The sequence below is a fragment of the Triticum dicoccoides genome, chromosome 2B, assembly GCF_002162155.2.
Source record: "Triticum dicoccoides isolate Atlit2015 ecotype Zavitan chromosome 2B, WEW_v2.0, whole genome shotgun sequence".
NCBI classification, from domain to species: domain Eukaryota; kingdom Viridiplantae; phylum Streptophyta; class Magnoliopsida; order Poales; family Poaceae; genus Triticum; species Triticum dicoccoides.
In genome coordinates, this window is record NC_041383.1 from 25,252,717 (window position 1) to 25,260,051 (window position 7,335).

The window sequence follows — 7,335 nt, forward strand, 5'->3', positions numbered from 1 at the left end:
ATGTCCCAAAGACCGTGTGTATGGATCATGACTAGGGACAAAAATCATATAACTCAAGAATGAAGGTACAAGACATGGACTTCGTTTATGGTTTGTTCTTGAGTATAGGCATCCCGCACTATTAAGAGGGGATCGTTGGATCTAGTGAAAGACTTGCTCAAAATCCACAGCTCCTATTTCTGTCTCCGGTCGTCCGGTGCTCTACGGACGTCCGGCTCCCTCCGGTCGTCCGGTGTTCCTTTACATAATGATATTAGCGGATTTCCGGTACTCTCCGGACGTCCGACCTCTGGTCGTCCGGCAGGTCTCGAACGTCCGGTGCTTTCACAACAGAACCGTATTTACGGATTTCCGGGCTCTCCGGTCGTCCGGGCTCCGGATGTCCGGCCTGTCTCGGACGTTCGTGTCCTGTGTGCTGGTACGTGGCTCACATATTCACAGTGGCCGGTCGTCCGATGACTGTCGGACGTCCGGACTTATTTGTACCGCCGGACGTCCGATGTTGTTCGGACGTCCGACCTATCCTGTGCACTTATGTTTCCCAAACGGTCACCTTTCCACATCTACTATATATATATATACCTTTCCCTTCCACGGGATAAGGTTGACCATTCACTTTGAACTTGCCAAAAACACTCCTCACTCTCTCTCTCTACCACCTACACCAAATCCTAGATTCACAAGTGTTCTAGGAGCATTTGAGAGAAGTTCTCCAATCAAGTGATAGATCCACTCCTTCCCCTTCTTTGCACCAAAGGAATTTGTGATTTAAGCAAGTCTTGAGCTTTTCCCATCGTTCTTATTACTCTTGGAGGTTGGAGACTCCTAGGCGATAGGAGTCTTTCGGAGAGGTATCAACCGTTGTGATTACCCCCGGAAAGTTTGTAAGCGTTTGGAGATCACCCCAAGGTCTACCATTAGTGGTTGAGAAACGCCTCCGTGGTGTTGTCTCAAAGGGATAATAGGGTGAGCCTTCGTGGCGTTGGTGTGCCTTCGTGGTAACATCCACCTCTCTAACGGTGACTAGCTTCCCTCCAAGGAAGTGAACATCGGCATACATCCTCGTCTCCCGGAGTTGCGGTTATCCCTAACCCTAACTCTCTACTTGTGGTTACTTGTCTCTTTGCATTTACTTACATCATATTGTGCTTGCTTACTTATGTGCTTGGGTTACTTGCTTAGTATTTAGTACTCACTTGCAACTGTTAGGCTCACCTTCATATTCCTCACTATTGCTAAGTAATAATTAAAATTTGTAGTTGTACCTATTCACCCCCCCCCTCTAGGTCCATCTCGATCCTTTCAGTGATGGTGATGGGTGGTCTTGCTGGCGTTCGTGTGTATCGATGTGCGGTCGAGGGTGTGCTCGGAGCTTGGGTGAAAACCCTGTCTCGGCCTTGTGCCGTGACTAGCGATGGCGGTGGTTGTGGCTATCATTGACCTTCTTGGAGGCATTGCTTCTTTGCTGTTGCACCCCTTTCGCATGGATCCAGTCGATGGTGCAGCTCCAGGGGAAACCCTTGATCCCGGGTGATCGGATGATGCCAGCACCTTGGTGTCGTTTTCCCTTTAGGGGGCTTCATCTTTGGAGCTGGACATCGGCATGCGAGACTAGTGCATGGCGTCCGTTTTTGTGTCGAGGATTCTATGGGAACAATAATGGGGGTGAGTGAGGTCAGAGACGTGGCATAGGTTGAGATAGTCGATTCTTCTCGGGCGTGCCTGTGGGATTGCCTCGGCTATTTATCGCGGTGAAGTCGAAGCTGTTGTGGCAGGCCCGTGTGGTATACGATGACGGGCAACGGGTGGTCCGTTCGGTGATCCTCCAAGGCTCCAACCTTGCCTAGTTCTTCTTCGCAGTTCTTCGTCATAGTTGGAGCTGCGATGTCCTGCCGCAAGTGGCTAAGTTCTGGCATTGGTCTTCATGTGGCTCTGCATGGCCTCTTCAGTGTGGGTTGGGTCGATGATTGCATACGACGAAGTAGGAATTGTTTGCTCAGTGTTTTAGGGTTGGCGATGAGGCCTACTAGGGGAGAACTGATGATGATGACGCATGGGTGTTGTCTTGATGATGCGCTCGTTGATTAAGCTTGATGCAGAGGAAGGGCTAGTATTGGATGAACGCCTGTTTTTGAGATTTGACCTTTCATCACTTGCACATGGTCTCAAGTCGCTCTCAGTGCTCAACTTGAGTCAAAGTAGATGTGGAAATTGATCACGACGTTTTCGTTTCGTGGGTATACGACAAGCCCCACTGACTGAATTGAATCGTCTGTGAAGTCAGTCCTCAAATATGCTTCAGTCAAATAAATTGCTAAATTATCGGAGCACTAAGAGCAACTTCAATGGGGTGATCCATTTTATCCGTTTGGGTCATCGGGAAGCAAAATTTGGTCCAACGGGACGACCCAAACGGACACAGCGTCCGCCTGCTGTCCGTTTCGCGTACGCTTGGACTCATATCCGGCTCAAATTTGGGTCACATTTCGGTCCGCGACGGACGTAAAGCGAACGTTTTCTGTGGCCTCCTCGCTCGTCTCCGTCCGCTGCATGCGAGCGCTGACCCATCTGTCAGCGAGAGGCCACCTATCCATCCCACCCCCGTCTCTCTCCTCTTTTTCTTTCTTTCTCCCATCAACCCCACAGCGGCCCGCCGCCGGCCGCTTTGGCCTCCGTCGCGAGCTAGCAGGCAGCAGGAGCTGCTCGTTGGAGCTGCTCGGTGGGTAGCTAGCTAGCTAGCTAGCCGCCGGCCGCGGGTGCTAGCTAGCTAGCCGCCGGCGCCGCTGGCCGAGCTGTCCGCCGCGTGTGCTAGCTAGCTAGCTGCAAGTCGATGACGTCACTACCGCACAGGAAGACGCCGGCCTCGCCTTCCCCCGCCCTCACCCTCGGCCTCGCCTCCCCGCGCCGGCGCTCGCCCTGCCCCACGCTCGCCTCGCCCGCGCTTGTCCCGGCCTCGCCTCGCCTTGTCGAGCTCCTGGCCGCGCTCCTGGCCGCGCCCTCCCTGCGCTCCCGGCATGCCCACTCCCCACGCTCCCGGCATGCCCGCTCCCCGCACAGCAGCAGCAGAGGACGGGAGGGCTTGTCGTCCTCCGGCGCCCGTGCTCGCACAACAGTAGCAGAGGACAGGCGGGCTCGTCCTCCTCCGGTCCTCCGGCGCCCGTGCTCTGCTGTGGCGGGCTCGTCAACCTTCCTGCCTGCTATGTGTTCGATGGAATGTCGAGGCGGACATGACAAAAAATGCGTCTGCCTCCGTTGGGCGCACCGGCTGACCCATTTAAAAAAGCGGATACGGGCGAGCGGACGGGTGACCCAAACGGACGAAAAACGGACAAAATCGATGTCCGTTTGGGTCACCCCATTGGAGTTGCCCTAACTTGTCATATCCAGGGGGCGAAGCCTAGCCGCTACCAGTGAAGACCCTCCACTCCTCACCTCGCCGCCACCTGTGGACGTCACCTGGGCAAAGCCTGCGCGGCTCGGTGGCGGCGGGCCATTTCCTCCTCCCGTTGGGGCTACGGTAGTGTGGGCGTTTTAGATCTAGTCTCCAGCGGGTGCTAGGTGGTGTTCATGGTGCACGTTGACGCGCTGATCCATGACTACGGCCTGGATCCATCGTGGCTCCTTGCCTCGGGCAGCGCTCCTCTACCCCTTGCTGGCATGGTGCTTGGTAGGGCATGACGACTCGCACTGCGTCCGGTGGTCCTTCATCCAGTCGACAGTTGATGGATTTGGCGCCTCGTACCAGAGTTTGGCCGCCGGTAGTATCCATGTGGTGCGGCCGACTGCGGTGGTTTTTTGGTGCTTCTTCGTCCATGGGCAGGTCCATTGGTGGTGATGGTGATAGGTGGGCTTGCTGGCGTTGGTGCGGATTGATGTGCGGTCGAGGGTGTGCTCGGAGCTTGGGTGAAAACCCTGTCTCGGCCTTGTGCCGTGACTAGCGATGGCGGTGGCTGTGGCTATCATTGGCCTTCTTGGAGGCATTGCTTCTTTGCTGTTGCACCCCTCTCGCATGGATCCAGTCGATGGTGCAGCTCTAGGGGAAACCTTTGATCCCGGGTGATCGGACGATGCCGTCACCTTGGTGTAGTTTTCCCTTTAGGGGGCTTCATCTTTGGAGCTGGACATATCGGCATGCAAGACTAGTGGATGGTGTCAGTTTTTGCGTCGAGGATTCTATGGGAACAATAATGGGTGTGAGTGAGGTCGGAGACGTGGCATAGATTGAGGTAGTCGATTCTTCTCAGGCGTGCCCGTGGGATTGCCTCGATTATTTGTCACGGTGAAGTCAAAGCTGTTGTGGCAGGCTCGTGTGGTATAGGATGACGGGCAACGGGTGGTCCGTTCGGTGATCCTCCACGGCTCCAACCTTGCCTAGTTCTTCTTCATAGTTCTCCGTCATAGTTGGAGCTGTGATGTCTTGCCGCAAGTGGCTGACTTCTGGCATGGGTCTTCATGTGGCTCCGCATGGCCTCTTCAGTGTGGGTTGGGTCGATGATTGCCTACGACTAAGTAGGAGTCGTTTGCTCAGTGTTTTAGGGTTGGCGATGAGGCCTACTTGGGGAGAAGTGATGATGATGACGCATGTGTGTTGTCTCGATGATGCCCTCGTTGGAGAGTATGTATGGGGTATCCAGTGTGTGCTGCTCAGCGGCTTGTGATGGTTTTCGCTCGGTTTTCCATCAATTAACCGGTCAACTCTCTTCTGCTTAATTAATGGATGTCGAAAAAAGAACATTCCTTTTCCCCCAAATCCTGCCCTATGGTATATCTTCCCTATTTCTAATTTTTTTCCTAAACATACACACATCTATCTATCTATACCTATACTAATTACGGACTTCCTAGAAATTCTCACGTTAATCAGTAATTAGGAGCCGTTAATCTGATGGGGCCGAGTTATTACGGTGTAGATCGACTCACGAAATCCTTCATTGAAAAAAATCTGTATTGTATAATTCTCAAAAAAACTTTTAAAAGGTCCACAAATCTTCTGTTTGTAACTAAAATAAAATCCTAGCAGCTTACGCAGCCATGTTCCCTTATATTGTACAACTCCTTAATTCTCTCTCTCCCGATGGAAACATGTTCCTTTATCTCTTAATAGTTTTTTCTCTTCCCCGTGCCCTGATCTCTCTCTCTCTCTCTTCTCTCTCTCCCCCGTATCCATCTTTCTCTCCACTAACCCGTCCTCTCTCCATACTCTCTCTTTCGAGTTGGAACGGGAAACCATCATCTCTCTCCAACCAGAAGCAAACGAGTTTGGCCGCATTGATCCAGTTGATCATGATCTCATCTCTCTCCACCCTGAAGAAAACGAGTTTGGCAGCATCGATCCAGTTGATCAAGATCTTACTGCCTCAAATATAAGTTCCTCTTCTAGATCGGCCGCAGTATAACGAGATCCCGCAGTATATTCTGCAATTTTTTCTTGCATGTTCCTCTACTCCGCTCCGACACAAATCCCGCTGATCTCAGGTAACCATGCTCTCATGTCTCCTCTTCAAATTCAAATCATGCGCTGCTTTAATCTAGAACATCCTACAGACTGGGAGTACATAGATGGCTACTTATAGGTTTTCCATACATGGATGCATTGATGTGATCCTCCTGTAGGTTCTAAACCATTGAATCACACCAATATCTGATGTCGTGTATCCCTTTGTTGGAGGCCTCTGGTTCAATCTCCTCATCCATGTCGAACATGTCCCTCTCTCTAGGATGTCTTTGGTTGCTGAAGAAGAGTTCCAAATTCTGACTCTGCTGAACTGGTGGCACAGTCTGACCTCACCGACGCAACAAGCGTACTTCTTTCCAGCGAGCACGCATCTATGGAAGCTAATTCGACTACTTTTTGAACTGGTCAGATGCGGGAAAACAGGCAACTACATGGCAGCTATCTGATTGATTCACGTACTGTGCATGCACGTACACAGATCATTATTTGGCTTCTGCCATAGATGGATTCTGCTTATGTATTTTGGAGTGTATTATTGCAGGTTGACTAATTTTATTTCAAAAGCTAGCTTTATGCATGGAGATCGATTCAGGCAACAACGCAGCAGGGAGAAAATGGATTCAGTTTTTGCCGATACCTTTCACTACAAAGTACTTCGCAGCTCGACGGATCATCTCAGTTAAAGTAAAGCCAAGCCCGGACCAAAACTTGAGTCATTCTCTAAGCATTCAATGGATCAGTATTCTCATTGGCGGAGATCCAGGAGTGCAGGCTCCAGCAGTTTAAGCAAACAGCACAAGTGCTCCATGCCGCTCCTCTCCAATTCTACCGAAGTGTGTACCATTTTCTCCCTGTTGCTTAAGTTTTTCTTATTCTGACTTCTCATGGTTCTTAAATTATACCCAGTTGTGGTTACGGTAATTGTTTGTTTGCTAGAAGGTTGGACTAGGCCTTTCTGTCATCAATTATATGGATGTATTTTTTTCAATCTTACTGATAAAAAGACTCTTCCCCTTTTGGTGACATGGAAAAAAACTGAGTGTCATGTGTGAGATGAGAGAGGCAAATGATATGGCTCTTTATCATGTCGTGCCTGTCGCAACCATGTGTTAAAAAAAGTTTAAGTACATGTATTGTATTATTTTCCTGATTTATACTTGAATCGATACAAACTGCACTATTTGATTCGGATTAGGAAAGCATCTTCTGTCCAAATATTTTCTACCGGTTTTCTGTACTGTTTTTGAATCATGTTGTGAGAGTACGCATGCAGTTTGTATTGCTTACACTAACAGGAAGACCAAAATTTAACTCAATTGTTGTACTCCATACTTTTTGACTTGCACCTTGAATAATCTTAAAAATTCATGTCCATTTGATCTGTGATATAAAAGTTTTGCTTTCTTTGTTTTCTGTAATATAGGTCTAAAACAAAGGTGTGTTATTATACTTCAATTCAATTAGCCTATGGCATGCCAATAAGCTCAACAGCAACGAACATTGGTCCAAGCTCATGTCATAGATAGAATGGTTTGGACTACATGACATACAATTTTGAGGTAACATCTGCTCTAAATTACCATCCAGTTGAAGGCGACAAGATGCTTATTCTCTTCCGCATGAGATATATAATCTCTAAAATATATCCTAATAATAGCAAGCTTCACATTTCCTAAAATTTAAACTCTTTCCAGAGGAAAAATGGCCAGAAGATTTACTAGGTAGTAATTTATTCTGCATCGACCCATATATGTTGTACTATGTATAGGTACAAACCATGGTTTTAAATAGCGCGCTATAACTCCCTATAACTCCGTTATAGCACGCTATAGCATTTAGAAAAGGTCCTGCGCTAAGGATCTTCTGTCCAAACACAAGAG